The sequence below is a fragment of the Oreochromis niloticus genome, linkage group LG19 (genome assembly GCF_001858045.2).
Source record: "Oreochromis niloticus isolate F11D_XX linkage group LG19, O_niloticus_UMD_NMBU, whole genome shotgun sequence".
NCBI classification, from domain to species: domain Eukaryota; kingdom Metazoa; phylum Chordata; class Actinopteri; order Cichliformes; family Cichlidae; genus Oreochromis; species Oreochromis niloticus.
The window spans coordinates 21,683,039-21,701,301 of NC_031983.2; the positions used below are offsets into that span (position 1 = coordinate 21,683,039).

Here is an 18,263-nt window from a genome sequence, read left to right on the forward strand (position 1 = left end):
GATATATGCTGCCACCTTATGAGAGGAAATGATCATGCAAGAAAATGATCATGATGGGATGCCAGTTTAGCTTAGTGAGTAAGCAGGTAACCAGATGCTGCATGTCCAGAGAGCAGCAGCCTGGGTCAGTGTCTAATCTGTGGGTCTTTTCCTGCTTGTATCTCCCCTTTCTTTCCCCCTGTTTTCCCATTATCTTCACTGCTTCTCTCCAATAAAGGCAAAATGCCGCAAATGATCATGATGTTGTGTTTTCTGACTGAATGAACATCAATCTGCTTGTTATTGTGTTTCCATCTTAATCTATGCTGGTATGTAACTATTGTTAAAGCTGGTTTTTTACTGAAGGTAGTGCTATTAAAGTTATAAAACGGCATAAGAACATTAAAGTACAGCACTGAGCTGGTATTTATGTAGCTATACAATATAACCCTCAAAGTTACAGTTTCCTTTTCTTTAAAAGTCAATAACACAGTTTCTTTTCACAAAAACCTTTAATGGTAAACTACCATAATGCCATCATCATAGACCGTATTGAGAGACATGTCTTATCATTAATTTGCTTGTGTTAGTTAACAGAAAAAATAAGTATTTTTTTAATTGGATATTAAAAAATATTAACTTAAAGAGTAAACTTAGAAAAGTGTCACATAGACTCAACTCAGCAAGGTGAAAATGATACATGTGGGGAAGGTATGTCATTGCTTTTAATATCAGGATGTGACAGCTTAAATGCTACATTGCTGTTCATTGGGAACCTTGTATTATAGTATCTGATATTTGTGAGACCAACATTGGTTATAATGGCTGATTCCAGATGTGAGCTGCTGTACACATATTAAAAAATGTGTTTGATAGGTTTTTGGATTGTGGTTCAGTGATGTGCAGCACTGTGGTAACTAGCAGCACAGAAGTACACTCCACTGCTGCTCACTTTGAGATCCTTGATCGATAATGTGCAGTTCTCTTCTTTTTCTGCACCCCCATCCACCGTTACATTGTTACATCGTTACCTTAATTGTAAACTACGATAACACTTTCAACAGAGTTCATTGAGAGAATTATCTTATCACTCATTGGACTGTATTAGATGATAATAGGAAAAAACATTTTTAAGATGTTAAAAACATTTTAAGTTACAGTAAGGTGAAAGTGATACATGTGGGGAGGTTGTGTCATTGTTTTTAATAACAGGATATGACAGCTTAAATGTTGCTTTGCTGCTCATGAGGAATCTTCTATTATAATATCTGATATTTGTGAGACCAACATTGGTTATAATGGCTGACTCCAGGTGTGTGAGGCTGTGAGCTTCTATACAGATATTAAAAATTGTGTTTGATGGGTTTTTGTATTGAGGTGCAGTGATGTGCACCACTGTGGCGACTAGCAGCACAGAAGTACACTCCACTGCTGCTCACTTTGAGATCCTTAATCGTTAATGTGCAGTTTTCTTTTTGATTTGCACCCCCGTCCATCGTCACATTCACTCCAGTTTCTGGATTACCCTTGTTATAACTCATGTATCCGAGAAACTGTAGCTGTTCTTCTGACTGCTTGTACCAGAGGATTGTATAATAGCCTGAAATACTGTGTGAGCAGTAGATTTTTGCTTCGTCTTCTTTTGTGTAAATATTAGGTGGAGTCTGGTAGACTTGGTCACTGAAGGAGGAACCTGCTGAAAAGACATCAAACAAAAGTAATACACAGCATATAAAAATTCTAAAATGCAGCTTAAAGTTATGTCAGTAACATTGTATAATACTGTTCAAAAATATATTGAACATATATATTGAACATATCCATGTTATTACCTGAAACTAGGATGTTAGGATAGATGCTGAGGAGTAGAATGATCATGATGATCTCAGTTGTGTCGATTATTTCTCCCAATGAAGAAACTTTCTCATGCGCAGACTTTCATTCAGCAGGTGGAGTCTTATTATACCCCAAGCTTATTATCATAAACATCACTGTGTCTATAACTATTACAAATTCGCACTTGTGGTTCAGTATACAATTCTGAGCAAGGATATATACTGCCACCTTTTGAGAGAAAGTGTTAAAGGTGCAAGGGGGTGTGAGGAGGTAAGAAAATGATCATGATGTTGTGTTTTCTGACTGAATGAACATCAGTCTACTTGTTATTGTGTGTCCATCTTAATCTATGCTGGTATTTCACTATCGTTAAAGCTGGTCTTTTACTGAAGTTAGTGCTATTTAAGTTATAAAACAGCTTAAGAACATTAAAGTCCAGCACTGAGCTGGTATTCATGTAGCTATACAACATAATCATCAAATTTACAGTTTCCTTTTCTTTAAAAGTTAATAACACAGAAAAAATACATTTATAATATCTGATATTCGTGAGAGCAACATTGGTTATAATGGCTGATTCCAGGTGGGAGAGGCTGTGAGCTTCAATACAGATATCAAAAAATGTGTTTCATAGGTTTTTGTATTGAGGTGCAGTGATGTGCAGCACTGTGGCAACTAGCAGCACAGAAGTACACTCCACTGCTGCTCACTTTGAGATCTTTGATTGTTAATGTGCAGTTCTCTTCTTTTTCTGCACCCCCGTCCATCGTTACATTCACTCCAGTCTCTGGATAATCTTTGCCATAACGCAGGTATCCAAGTAATTGTAGCTGTTTCTCTGACTGCTTATACCAGAGGATTGTGTCATAGTCTTGAATACGGTGTGAGCATTGGATTTTAACTTCTTTTTCTTTTGTGTGAATATTAGCTGGAGTCTGGTCGACTTTATCACTTGAAGAGGAACCTGCTGAACAGACATCAAACAAAAGTAAACACGATGTAAAAGAATAAATGAAAAATTATATATAAAATATATTTAACATCAATGGCGTTACCTGAAGCAAGAATATATTTAAAATAGATGCTTAGGAGTAAAATAATCATGATGCCTTGGTGTGACAGATATCCTCAGTGGTGCTGAATACTTCAGTCTTGTTTCAGGAAAGTCTCTTATAGGGAAATTATGATCCAGTGGGCGGAGTGCTCTTAATTGAATGAACATTATTTGTGTAAACAACATTGTGCCATTCACAACAGTGCAATTCAAAAGATATACTGCCACCTTATGACAGAAACTTACAGGTGCAAAGGGCTCTAAACTGTGAGAAGAGATGAAAATTCATGTTTATTTATTCATGTGTATTTGTAGAGCTAAGCAGAATGACCATCATTTTATGGTTTTTTTCTTTCTTTGAAAGTTTTTTAAAGCAATTGTTTGTTTGTAGACTACTGTAGCACTTTTGTCTTAGCCTACATATATAAAAAAACAAATCTTCAATCACTTATTCATTAGTATGATAGACAATAGAAACTCAAGTCCTGTGTTAATACATGGCATCTTTCTGTAAGGTTGTAGGAAGTTTAATTTAAAAAAAAACAGCTGCTTTATTTATAGTTATCACATAAGCGCATCTTAGCAAGTCGAGAATGTTATTTGTGAGAATGTTTGTCTTCATAGTACTAATGTTGAAATCAGAAATTGCAGATATTTTGTATATTAGAGGTTGATTTTTATGTCTGTACAACTTTAATGTTTATGTACAAATACGATGTTTTTGGCCATGCTGCTGTTGCCAGGTCCATCCTTTTATGATCACAATGCACCGATGTTCTGATGGTTGTTCCAGCAGGATAAGGCGCCATGTCACAAATCACAAAACTAAAACTGTTTTCGTGTACATGACAGTACTACTGTATTTAAATGGCTTCTATGGTTAACAGGTCTCAGTCCAAAAGAGGAACTCTGGGATATAGTAGAACTAAAATTCACATCATGATTGGGCAGCAACTGTGTGATGCTATCATATCATATGAACCAACTAATGATACCTGTGAGCATATTTTTGCCATCATAGTGCTCAAGTTGAATTTGGACACTGTAGATATTTTGAATGCTGGAGGTTGCTTTTTATGGCAGGATGCGGTTTAAATGTTACGTTGATGCTCGTGTGGAACAATCTCTGGTGATATCTGATCTTTGTGGGACCACTGGTTATAGTGGCTGACTCTAGGTGTGAGGAGCTGTGAGCTACAATACAGATATCTTACAAAAACAAAAAAAACTTTGGTTTGTTCCATTTTTGTATTGAGGTATAGTGACGTGCAGCACTGTGGTAATAGGCAGCACAGAAGTAGACTCCACCGCTGCTCAGTTTGAGTTCCTTAATGATTAATGTGCAGTTTTTGCCTTTATCAGCATTCCCATCCATTGATACATTCACACCAGGCTCTGGATTATAGTTGCTTAAATACATGTATCCCAAAAACTGTAGCTGTTTCTCTGACTGCTTGTACCAGAGGACTGTGTCATAGCTTTGAATACTGTGTGAGCAGTTCATTTTAGCCTCTTCTTCTTCTTTTGCATAAATATTAGCTGGAGTCTGGTTGACTTGGTCACTTAAAGAGGAACCTGTTGAACAGATATTAACCAAAGATAATACACATTATGCAAGATTAAGCCTTAAAATTATCTAAATTTAAAATGTATGTAAAAAAAATGCAGCTATACAGTTAAAATCGTAGCATTGTGTCATACTATAAAACAATCAGCATATTCATGGTATTACCTGAAACAAGAATACAGTTAAAAGTAATAGTTAAGAGTACAATAATCATGATTTGCTTTGGCAGATTTTCCCGGTTGTGCTGATCATTTGCACCCTTCTTTCTTTGTAATCTTCCTTTTGAGTGAGCTATCATTCAGCAGGCGGAGTCTATAGCTTCAGCTTAGCTTTGTAATCATCACTGTGTCAACCTTGGCCACAAATTTACAAAACTGGTTCAGCGTAAAGGTGAAGACATACTGCCACCTTACGACGGGATGTTTTAAAGCTACACAGGGCTCCGAGATGGTGTTTGGGAAGATTATGTACTGATGAGCAGTGATATGAACCACTGTGCTAACTAGCAGTAAGGAAGCAAACTGCACTGCTTTTTACAGTGTTTAGTTGATAAAGTACAGGTCCATTTATTAGCTGCACTCACATCTGTAGAGTGAAGTTATTATTTTTGTCTGTTAAATCATGAATTGCTACAATGTTGACGTTGATACACTTGCTGTAGGTTTATATGTGTACACAACCATGCTGTATTTGAAGTCAAACAGGCGATTAAAGTAAATGGTAAATGGCCTGTATTTATATAGCGCTTTACTAGTCCCTAAGGACCCCAAAGCGCTTTACATATCCAGACATCCACCCATTCACACACACATTCACACACTGTGAAGTGCAGACTTTCAGTGTTAATTCAAGGGGTGTAGTAAAGAAAATGCCCAAAGTGGTCAAATTAACAATCTGGTACATTGTTAGAAGGAGGGAATGTATTTCAGCAAAATAAAAATGCCTGAAAGACCACAGAAGACAACAAGTAAATTCGAGAGCTCAGTTTTAAACTTTTCCAGAAACAATCTAAAGGAGGCCACACAGTTGTAAAAAACATGTTTGGACAGATAAATCGAAGATGATGGGAAAAGAAAAATATGGAGCAGGAGAGAAGGCACTCCTTATCTGTCATGGTCCTGGTTGGGACCCAGCATTTTGAGTTTTCTTGTGATTGTTTCTTCTGTATTTAAGAGGTTATTTAAGTTCATGCTCTGTATTGCTTAATCTTGAGTTTAATTCTTTCTCGTGCCTCTGAGTTTTATCAATATTTCTGGTTAATGATTTATTGTTTAATCATATTGGTTCCTTTTCTTGTCCTCAGCATCTCCTGTGAGAGTCAGTCTCATCTAAATGTTTATGTACCTCTATGTCTCCACGGTTATTTCCCTGTTTAGATCTGTCAAGTTTTTTTTGTCTTAGTCTTACATCCTGTTTTATTTTGATAGTCCCTTGTCCCATGTGCATTATGTTCAGTTTTACTTCGCCTGTCTCAGAGAGACTCACAAACAAACGGCAGCTGAAGGTGTCTGCAGTAAAGGCCAAGCAGAGCATCTCAACGTAAGATACGCAATATTTGGTGATGTGAAATCAGGTACGATGTATAGAACAAGACTGTAACAGCGCATTTGTTAAATCTCTTGAATTGAATCAGAAAGTCACTTCACTTAAATCCCACTTGATTGTTTATTAAAAATGTAGTATGGTGGCTTACAGAGAAATAGCAAAAATAGTAAAAAGTATTTATATCCCAAACTGAAAGACGTGAGATTTTGAGTTGTGATAGTTTTTAATGGTAAAACTGAGATATGTCAGACATTTTTAATGTTGGTTTCTCTTTATAACATCCAGTTATTTCCTATATCTGATCTTTGTGAGACCAACATTGATTTTAATGGCTGATTCCAGGTGTGAGGAATTGTGAGCTTTAATACAGATATTTTCAAAAATGTGTCTGGGAAGTTTTTATACTGAGGTGCAGTGATGTGCAGCACTGTGGGAGGTAGCAGCACAGAAGTACACTCCACTGCTGCTCACTTTGAGATCCTTAATCGTTAATGTGCAGTTCTCACCTTTTTCTGCACCCCCATCTATTGTCACATTGACTCCAGTTTCTAGAGAACTTTTACCTGAGTATATGTATCCAAGATATTGTAGCTGTTTCTTTGACTGCTTGTACCAGAGGATTTGGTAATACCCTGAAATACTCAGTGAACAGTAGAGTTTAGCTTCTTCTCCTTTCGAGTAAATATTAGCTGGAGTCTGGTCGACTTGATGACTGCCAGAAGAACCTGTTGAAAAGACAAGAATTATAAATGCAGCTTAAAGTTATGTCAGTAACATTGTTTAATACTGTTCTAAAATATATTAAACATATCCACTGCATCACCTGAAATTAGGATATTAGCATAGATGCTGAGGAGTAGAATGATCATGATGATCTCAGTTGCGTCGATTATTTCTCATCAATGAAGAAACTTTCTCATGAGCAAACTCTCATTCAGCAGGTGGAGTCTTATTATGTCCTAAATTTACTATCATGAACATCACCGTATCAGTAACTATTACAAATGCACACTCTTTGCTCAGTATACAATTCTGAGCAAGGACATATACTGCCACCTTTTGAGAGGAAATGTTAAAGGCTCAAGGGGCTATGAACAGGCAAGAAAACGATCATGATGTTGTGTTTTCTGACTGAATGAACATAAATCTACTTGTTATTGTGTTTCCATCTTAATCTATGCTGGTATCTACCTATTGTTAAAACTGTCACGACTGGTCTTTTACCAAAGGTAGTGTTATTTAAGTTATAAAACACCTTTAGATTCTTTAAAGTCCAGCACTGAGCTGGTATTCATGCAGCTTTACAATATAACCAGCAAATTTACAGTTTCCTTTTCTTTAAAAGTTAATAAAAACCTTTAATGGTAAACTATCATAATGCCATCATGATAGAGTGGGGTTTTTTCAGAGAAATATCTTATATCATTATGTCTTCATGTGTTAATGTATTAATTATTTATTAAGTATTAAGTCTTTAGTAATGGGTTGATTAAAAATATTCAAGATTACAGGAAACCAACAACAACGATTTAGAGATGATAGAGAATCAAGGTGAAAACTAAGAGAAAATGACACATGCAGGAAATTTATGATGACGTGTTCCCCGCAATGAAATCAGACACTGCAGATAATTTTAATATTAAAGAGTGCTTTTTTATCACAGGATGTGGCAGCCTTAATTTTTCATTGCTACTCATAGGGAAGCTTCTATTATAATATCTGATCTGTGTGAGACATTGGTTATAATGGCTGACTCCAGGTGTGAGAGGCTGTGAGCTGTAATATAGAGAAAAACAAGTGTGTGTTAGGTTTTTGTATTGAGGTGCAGTGATGTGCAGCACTGTGGTAACTAGCAGCACAGAAGTACACTCCACTGCTGCTCAGTTCGAATTCCTTAATCGTTAATGTGCAATTCTCTTTTACATTTGCACTCCCACCTATTGTCACATTCACTCCAGGTTCTGGATAATCTTTGCCAAAACGCAGGTATCCAAGCAATTGTAGAGTTTTCTTTGACTGCTTATACCAGAGGATTGTGTCATAGCTTTGAATACTGTGTGAGCAGTTGATTTTAACTTCTTCTCCTGTTGTGTAAATATTAGCTGGAGTCTGGTCGACTTGATCACTTGAGGAGGAAACTGTTGAGCAGACACCAATAAAAGTAAGACACAATATATAAGTACAAACAAAATATTACATCAAAAATTGTGGCATAAAATCGTAAATGGAGCAGTGTATTATACTCTCATCAAATATATTTAACACGTTCATGACATTACCTGTAACTAGATGACATTTAATATAGATGCTGAGGAGTAGAACAATCATGATGCCTTGCTATGACAGATGTTCTCAGTTGTGTCAATTACGTCTAACTTCTCTTATGTCAAATCATCACTCGGGGGTGGAGTCCTATTATATCTTGAGGTTTATTTTTATCTACAGGATTGTGCCATTCACAACCACCAGTTCACACAGCTGGTTCAGTGAGAAACTCAAAGATATACTGCCACCTTACGACAGGACATGAGAGGACATGCACCACAACCAAGGTTACACTAGTAGAGGAAACTCTGCTGTTAATTACAGAGACCCAACCAACCAAGTTTCTTCATCTTATTCAATGTATTTCAAATAATTAAATCACTAATTTTCTAGTACTTTATGAAATATAAGTCTTGAGTATTTTAATGGTTAAACATCTAAAACTTAACGAATATATGATCAAATGTTTTGCTTTTTCTTCTTTAAGCTGTTGTATTCATAGTCAGCAGCCAATAATAATCCTCTACAGATGTATTTGCAATTGGAGATTGGCCTCTATTACAGGAAGTGGCAGCTCAAATGTTGCATTGTTTTTTTTTATAAGGAACCTTCTGTTATAATATCTGATCTTTGTGAGACCAACATTGGTTTTGGCTGATTCCAGGTGTGAGAGGCTGTAATAAAAAGATTAAGAACACATGTTTGACAGGTTTTTGTATTGAGGTGCAGTGATGTGAAGCACTGTGGTAACTAGCAGCACAGAAGTACACTCCACTGCTGCTCAGTTCGATGTCCTTAATTGTTAATGTGCACTTCTCGTTTATATTTGCACCCCCATCCATCGTCACATTCACTCCAGGCTCTATAGTACCTTTACCTAAAAATAAAAATCCCAGCAGTTGAAGCTGTGTTTTTGACTGCTTGTACCAGAGGATTTGGTTATAGTTTGTAATACTGTGTGAACAGTTGATTTGAGCTTCTTCTCCTTTTGTGTAAATATTAGCTGGAGTCTGGTCGACTTGATGACTGATAGAGGAACCTGTTGAAAAGACAAGATTTATAAAATGCAGCTTAAAGTTATGTCAGTAACATTGTATAATACTGTTCTAAAATATATTAAACATATCCACTGAATTACCTGAAACTGGGATGTTAGCATAGATGCTGAGGAGTAGAATGATCATGATGATCTCAGTTGTATTGAATTTTTCTTTTCAATGAAGAAACTTTCTCATGAGCAAACTGTCATTCAGCATGTGGACCCTAATTATGTCCTAAATTTACTATCATGAACATCACCGTGTCAATAACTATTACAAATGCACACTCTTTGCTCAGTATAGAATCCTGAGCAAGGATATATACTGCCACCTTATGAGAGGAAATGTTAAAGGTGCAAGGGGGTGTGAACAGGCAGCAAAATGATCACGATGGGTTGCCTGCTTTGCTCAGTGGGTAAACAGGCAACCAGATGCTGCATGGCCAGAGAGCAGCAGCCTGGGTCAGTGTCTAATCTGTGGGCCCTTTCCTGCTTGTCTTCACCCTTTCTTTCTCCCTGTTTTCCCATTGTCTTCACTCTCTATTCAATAATGGCAAAATGAAAAGGATCATGATGTTGTGTTATCTGATTGAATGAACATCAATGCAATTCGTTTTGTCTTTTCATCTTAATCTATGCTGGTATCTACTTATCTGTTGAATGTGGTAAGCAGTGTGAGGTAGTTAAAAGTCCAGCACCGAGCCCTTATTTATGTAGCCAAACAATATAACCAGCAAAATGATGGACAAAAGCAAAAACACAATGCCATTTGTAAACTACCATAAGAGTAGTGTTTATTAAGAAAAATATCTTATCACTTGTTTGGTTGTATTGTATGACAATAGGAAAAAAATATGTTTTTTTTATGTTAAAATATTTTAAGTTACACTAAACTTAAAAAAAATGTCACAGCCTCAAGTCAGTAAGGTGAAAATGATACATGTGGGGAGGTTGTGTCATTGTTTTTATTAACAGGACACGACATATAAAATGTTGCATTGCTGCTCATGAGGAACCTTCTCTTATAAAATCTGATATTTGTGAGACCAACATTGGTTATAATGGCTGACTCCAGGTGTGAGAGGCTGTGAGCTTCAATACAGATATTAAAAAAATGTGTTTGATAGGTTTTTGTATTGAGGTGCAGTGATGTGCACCACTGTGGTAACTAGCAGCACAGAAGTACACGCCACTGCTGCTCACTTTGAGATCCTTAATCGTTAATGTGCAGTTCTTATGTTGTCTTGCATCACCATCCATCGTCACATTCACTCCAGTCTCTGGATACCTCTTGTCATAGCGCATGTATCCAAGCAATTGTAGCTGTTTCTCTGACTGCTTGTACCAGAGGATTGTTTCATAGCTTTGAATACTGTGTGAACAGTTCATTTTAGCTTCTTCTGCTTCTTTTGCATAAATATTAGCTGGAGTCTGGTGGACCTGGTCACTTAAAGAGGAAACTGTTGAACAGACATCAACCAAAGATAATGCACATTATATAGGATTAAGCCTTAAAATCATGCAAATTTAAAATGTATGTTAAAAAACGCAACTATAGAGTTAAAATCATAGCATTGTGTCATACTATAAAACAATCAGCATATTCATGGCATTACCTGAAACAAGAATACAGTTAAAAGTAATAGTTAAGAGTACAATAATCATGATTTGCTTTGGCAGATTTTCCAAGTTGTGCTGATCATTTGCACCCTTCTTTCTTTGTAATCTTCCTTTTGAGTGAGCTATCATTCAGCAGGCGGAGTCTATATCTTCAACTTAGCTTTGTAATCATCACTGTGTCAACCTTGGCCACAAATTTACAAAACTGCTCAGCGTTAAAGGTAAAGACATACTGCCACCTTACGACGGGATGTTTTAAAGGTGCGCAGTGCTCTGAGATGGTGTTTGGGAAGATTATGTACTGATGAGCAGTGATATGAACCACAGAAGACAACGAGTAAATTTGAGAGTACAGTTTTAAACTTTTGCAGAAACAATCTAAAGGAGGCCACACAGTTGTGAAAAAAATGTTTGGACAGACAAATTGAAGATGATGGGAAAAGAAAAATATGGAGCAGCAGAGAAGGCACTCCTTATCTGTCATGGTCCTGGTTGGGACCCAGCATTTTGAGTTTTCTTGTGAATGTTTCTTCCGCATTTAAGAGGTTATTTAAATTCATGCTCTGTATTGCTTAATCTTGAGTTTAATTCTTTCTCGTGCCTCTGAGTTTTATCTATATTTCTGGTTAATGATTTATTGTTTAATCATATTGGTCCCTTTTGTTGTCCTCAGCATCTCCTGTGAGAGGCAGTCTTGTCTAAATGTTTTTTACCTTTCTGTCTCCACGGTTATTTCCCTGTTTAGATCTGTCAAGTTTATTTGTCTTAGTCGTACATCCTGTTTTATTTTGATAGTCCCTTTTCCCGTGTGCATTATGTTCAGTTTTGCTTCCCCTGTCTCAGAGAGACTCACAAACAAACGGCAGCTGAAGGTGTCTGCAGTAAAGGCCAAGCAGAGCATCTCAACGTAAGACACACAATATTTGGTGATGTGAAATCAGGTACGATGTATAGAACAAGACTGTAACACATCTGTGTTAAATCTTTTGAATTAAATCAGAAAGTCACTTCACTTAAATCCCACTTGATTGTTTATTAAAAATGTAGTATGGTGGCTCACAGAGAAATAGCAAAAATAGTAAAAAGTATTTATATCCCAAACTGAAAAACGTGAGATTTTGAGTTGTGATAGTTTTTATGGTAAAACTGAGATATGTCAGACATTTTTAATGTTGGTTTCTCTTTATAATATCCAGTTATTTCCTATATCTGATCTTTGTGAGACCAACATTGGTTTTAATGGCTGATTCCAGGTGTGAGGAATTGTGAGCTTTAATACAGATATTTTCAAAAATGTGTCTGGGAAGTTTTTATACTGAGGTGCAGTGATGTGCAGCACTGTGGGAGGTAGCAGCACAGAAGTACACTCCACTGCTGCTCACTTTGAGATCCTTAATCGTTAATGTGCAGTTCTCACCTTTTTCGGCACAAACATCCTCCACTGCAACCACTGAACATCCAAGGTATGGACATTGAGGCTGTGGACAGCTACAGGTACCTTGGTGTTCATCTGAACAGCAAACTGAACTGGACTCATAACTCAGACGCCCTCAACAGGAAAGGGCAGAGCAGACTGTACCTGCTGCGGAGACTCAGGTCGTTTGGAGTGGAGGGCCCACTCCTGAAGACCTTCTATGACTCTGTGGTGGCCTCAGCCATCTTTTATGGTGTGGTCTGCTGGGGCGGCAACATCTCTGCCGGGGACAGGAAGAGACTGAACAGGCTGATCCGAAGGGCCAGCTCTGTTCTAGGATGCCCTCTGGACCCAGTGGAGGTGGTGAGTGACAGGAGAATGGCGGCTAAGCTGTCATCCCTGTTGGACAACATCTCCCACCCCATGCATGAGACTGTGACAGCACTGAGCAGCTCCTTCAGTGGGAGACTGCGGCACCCACGGTGTGGGACGGAGAGATTTCGCAGGTCTTTCCTCCCCACTGCTGTCAGACTCCACAACAAAGACTTTAACTGATCAAACACACACATCCACACATGTGCAATAACACTAATGTGCAATAATCTTTCTGGCATCGTTGTATTTTTTACTCAGTTGTATATAGCATTTGTATTCTATTTTTATCTTATTGTATATTTTATTCTATTTTATTTTACTGTATATAGTATTTTATTTTATTCTATTCTGTACAGTTGTGTACTGTATTTATTCTTATTTTATTTTATTCTAATTTTTCCTTCGTAACTTTTGCACTGTCCACTTCCTGCTGTGACAAAACAAATTTCCCACGTGTGGGACTAATAAAGGTTATCTTATCTTATCTTATCTTATCTTATCTTATCTTATCTTATCTTTCTGCACCCCCATCTATTGTCACATTGACTCCAGTTTCTAGAGAACTTTTACCTAAGTATATGTATCCAAGATATTGTAGCTGTTTCTTTGACTGCTTGTACCAGAGGATTTGGTAATACCCTGAAATACTGTGTGAACAGTAGAGTTTAGTTTCTTCTCCTTTTGAGTAAATATTAGCTGGAGTCTGGTCGACTTGATGACTGCCAGAAGAACCTGTTGAAAAGACAAGAATTATAAATGCAGCTTAAAGTTATGTCAGTAACATTGTTTAATACTGTTCTAAAATATATTAAACATATCCACTGCATTACCTGAAATTAGGATATTAGCATAGATGCTGAGGAGTAGAATGATCATGATGATCTTAGTTGCGTCGATTATTTCTCATCAATGAAGAAACTTTCTCATGAGCAAACTCTCATTCAGCAGATGGAGTCTTATTATGTCCTAAATTTACTATCATGAACATCACTGTGTCAATAACTATTACAAATGCACACTCTTTGCTCAGTATAGAATTCTGAGCAAGGATATATACTGCCACCTTATGAGAGGAAATGTTAAAGGTGCATGGGGGTGTGAACAGGCAAGAAAATGATCATGATGTTGTGTTTTCTGACTGAATGAACATAAATCTACTTGTTATTGTGTTTCCATCTTAATCCTGGTATCTACCTATTGTTAACACTGTCACAACTGGTCTTTTACCAAAGGTAGTGTTATTTAAGTTATAAAACACCTTTAGATTGTTTAAAGTCCAGCACTGAGCTGGTATTCATGCAGCTTTACAATATAACCAGCAAATTTACAGTTTCCTTTTCTTTAAAAGTTAATAACCGTTTCTTTTACGAAAACCTTTAATGGTAAACTATCATAATGTCGTCAACATAGAGTGTTTGTTTTTTCAGAGAAATATCTTATATCATTATGTATTCATGTGTTAATGTATTCATTCTTTACTAAGTATTAAGTCTTTAGTAATGGGTTGATTAAAAACATTCAAGATTACAGGAAACCAACAAAAACAATTTAGAGATTATAGAGACTCAACTCAATGTGAAAATAAAGAGAAAATATACGGGAAATTTATGATGACATGTTCCCCCCAATGAAATCAGACACTGCAGATAATTTTAATATTAAAGAGTGCTTTTTTATCACAGGATGTGGCAGCTTAAATGTTTCATTGCAACTCATAGGGAAGCTTCTATTATAATATCTGATCTCTGTGAGACATTGGTTATAATGGCTGACTCCAGGTGTGAGAGGCTGTGAGCTGTAATATAGAGAAAAACAAGTATTTGTTAGGTTTTTGTATTGAGGTGCAGTGATGTGCAGCACTGTGGTAACTAGCAGCACAGAAGTACACTCCACTGCTGCTCAGTTCGAATTCCTTAATCGTTAATGTGCAATTCTCTTTTACATTTGCACTCCCACCTATTGTCACATTCACTCCAGGTTCTGGATAATCTTTGCCAAAACGCAGGTATCCAAGCAATTGTAGAGTTTTCTCTGACTGCTTGTACCAGAGGATTTGGTCATAGCTTTGAATACTGTGTGAGCAGTTGATTTTAACTTCTTCTCCTGTTGTGTAAATATTAGCTGGAGTCTGGTTGACTTGATCACTTGAAGAGGAAACTGTTGAGAAGACACCAATAAAAGTAAGACACAATATATAAGTACCAATTACGAATTACATCATAAAATGTGGCATACAGTCATAACAGTAGCTGTGTATAATACTCAGAAAAGTGTATAATATGATACATTTAAAGCACTCTTGACATTACCTGTAACTAGATTACATTTAAAATAGATGCTGAGGAGTAGAATAATCATGATGCCTCGCTATGACAGATGTTTTCAGTTGTGTTGATTACGTCTAACTTCTCTTATGTCCGCCTCTTATGAGTGGATCATCACTCGGGGGTGGAGTCCTATTATATCCTGAGGTTTATTTTTATCTACAGGATTGTGCCATTCACAACCACCAGTTCACACAGCTGGTTCAGTGAGAAACTCAAAGATATACTGCCACCTTATGACAGGACATGAGAGGACATGCACCACAACCAAGGTTACACTAGTAGAGGAAACTCTCCTGTTAATTACAGAGACCCAACCAACCAAGTTTCTTCATTTTATTCAGTGTATTTAAAATAATTAAATCACTAATTTTCTAGTACTTTATGAAATATAAGTCTTCAGTATTTTAATGGTTAAACATCTAAAACTTAAATAATGTATCATAAAATGTTTTGTTTTTTCTTCTTTAAGCTGTTGTATTCATAGTCAGCAGCCAATAATAATCCTCTACAGATGTATTTGCAATTGGAGATTGGCCTCTATTACAGGAAGTGGCAGCTCAAATGTTGCATTGTTTCTTTTATAAGGAACCTTCTGTTATAATATCTGATCTTTGTGAGACCAACATGGGTTTTAATGGCTGATTCCAGGTGTGACAGGTTGTATTAAAAAGATTAAGAACACATGTTTGACAGGTTTTTGTACTGAGGTGCAGTGATGTGAAGCACTGTGGTAACTAGCAGCACAGAAGTACACTCCACTGCTGCTCAGTTCGATGTCCTTAATTGTTAATGTGCACTTCTCTTTTACATTTGCACCCCCATCTATCGTCACATTAGCTCCCGGCTCTATAGTATCTTGACCTAAAAATAAAAATCCCAGCAGTTGAAGCTGTGTTTTTGACTGCTTGTACCAGAGGATTGTGTTATAGCTTTGAATACTGTGTGAGCAGTTGATTTTAACTTCTTCTCCTGTTGTGTAAATATTAGCTGGAGTCTGGTTGACTTGATCACTTGAAGAGGAAACTGTTGAGCAGACACCAATAAAAGTAAGACACAATATATAAGTACCAATTACGAATTACATCATAAAATGTGGCATACAGTCATAACAGTAGCAGTGTATAATACTCAAAAAAGTGTATAATATAATGCATTAAAGCACTCTTGACATTACCTGTGACTAGATTACATTTAAAATAGATGCTGAGGAGTAGAATAATCATGATGCCTTGCTATGACAGATGTTCTCAGTTGTGTTGATTACGTCTAACTTCTCTTATGTCCGCCTCTTATGAGCGGCTCGTCATTCGGTGGGTGGAGTCCTATTATAGTCTGAGGTTGATTTTTATATACAGGATTTTGCCATTCACAACCACTAATACACACACCTGGTTCAGTGTGAAACTTATAGATATGCTGCCACCTTATGACAGGACATGTTACAGGTGTCTTGAGCTTTTCAGAAGAACAGATGAAAACTTCACAGGGATATTTTTGTATTAACCAGCAGGATTATGAAGCAGCGGTAGCAATTAAGAAGCATAGAAGTATATTGCAATGGCAATGATGAATTCAACATCAGTCTAAATGATGCTGTGTTTCAATTTTATTTTAAGTTAATGTAACCCTGATTTTTGGTTGTGGTAGACTGTTTTCCAGTCTTTCCGGACTGTGGGTGTATTGCAGGCTATAGTTCAAAATTCTTAGAAATGATCTAAAATAAACACCAACATGGCAGGACTCAACGTTTTACATCAACTCTGCAAGGCACAAGGACCTGTCACACCATAAACAGTCCCACCGTAAACACTGGGTAAGAACCAAAGTGACCTTACAAAATGCCATAAGAAATAACTTGATTATTATACATAAAATTATAAATTGAAGTAAGTGACAATAAAATAATTACTAATTTATAATAAATTTAAAAGGGTAAAATCATAAAATAATATTACAAAATCTAGTGTGCAACATAAATTTACATTATAATCCACACAAATTAAACACACCCTAAAACGAAATACATGTGCGATCACCAAGGTTACACGAGGAGAGGAAACTCTCCTGTTAATGACACAGACCAAACCATTCAACTTCCCGTCTGCAGCTCTATGGTCAAAAGCATACCACCCTTACACAACAGGAAGCAAATCATCACAAATCACCTTTTGGTTTAGTTATTGAAAATGATTAAAAGTCTTATAAAAGCTGTACATTTTAATGCAGTATAAGTTGTTTGTTTGTTAAAAGTCCAACACTAATTCAAAATTTTCAGGTCTTATTTCACAAATCTTTGAAAGTAAACTACTTTCTTCATCTTAGTGAATGTATTTAAAATAATTAAATCACTAATTTTCTAGTACTATATGAAACGTAAGTCTTGTGTATTTAAATGGTTAAACATCTAAAACTTAACTAATATATCTTTAAAAGTTGTTTTTTATTTTAAACTGTTTTATTCATAGTCAAAAGCTAATAATAATACCCTACAGATATATTTAACAATCGAGATTGGCCTCTATTACAGGAAGTGGCAGCTCAAATGTTGCATAGTTGTTTATAAGGAACCTTCTGTTATAATATCTGATCTTTGTGAGACCAACATTGGTTTTAATGGCTGATTCCAGGTGTGAGAGGCTGTAATAAAAAGATTAAGAACACATATTTGATAGGTTTTTGTATTGAGGTGCAGTGATGTGCAGCACTGTGGTAACTAGCAGCACAGAAGTACACTCCACTGCTGTTCAGTTCAATGTCCTTAATTGTTAATGTGCACTTCTCTTTTACATTTGCACTCCCACCTATTGTCACATTCACTCCAGGTTCTGGATAACCTTTGCCAAAACGCAGGTATCCAAGCAATTGTAGAGTTTTCTCTGACTGCTTGTACCAGAGAATTATTTCATAGCTTTGAATACTGTGTGAGCAGTTGATTTTAACTTCTTCTCCTGTTGTGTAAATATTAGCTGGAGTCTGGTCGACTTGATCACTTGAGGAGGAAACTGTTGAACAGACACCAATAAAAGTAAGACACAATATATAAGTACAAACAAAATATTACATCAAAAATTGTGGCATAAAATCGTAAATGGAGCAGTGTATTATACTCTCATCAAATATATTTAACACGTTCATGACATTACCTGTAACTAGATTACATTTAAAATAGATGCTGAGGAGTAGAATAATCATGATGCCTTGCTATGACAGATGTTCTCAGTTGTGTCAATTACGTCTAACTT

At 36.4% G+C, this 18,263-nt stretch overlaps 1 protein-coding gene and 1 long non-coding RNA gene across 2 annotated transcripts in view; both read right to left on the reverse strand.

The window, feature by feature from the left end:
* Nucleotides 1–18,263, reverse strand: part of LOC100696704 (immunoglobulin lambda-1 light chain) — a 131,616-nt gene that overhangs the window by 106,972 nt on the left and 6,381 nt on the right. The window lies entirely within an intron of this gene.
* Nucleotides 15,787–16,293, reverse strand: LOC112843082 (uncharacterized). Its single transcript, XR_003215195.1, has 2 exons — nucleotides 16,196–16,293; nucleotides 15,787–16,044 (listed from the first exon to the last, which is right to left on the reverse strand). It is a non-coding gene; the product is annotated as an uncharacterized LOC112843082 (long non-coding RNA).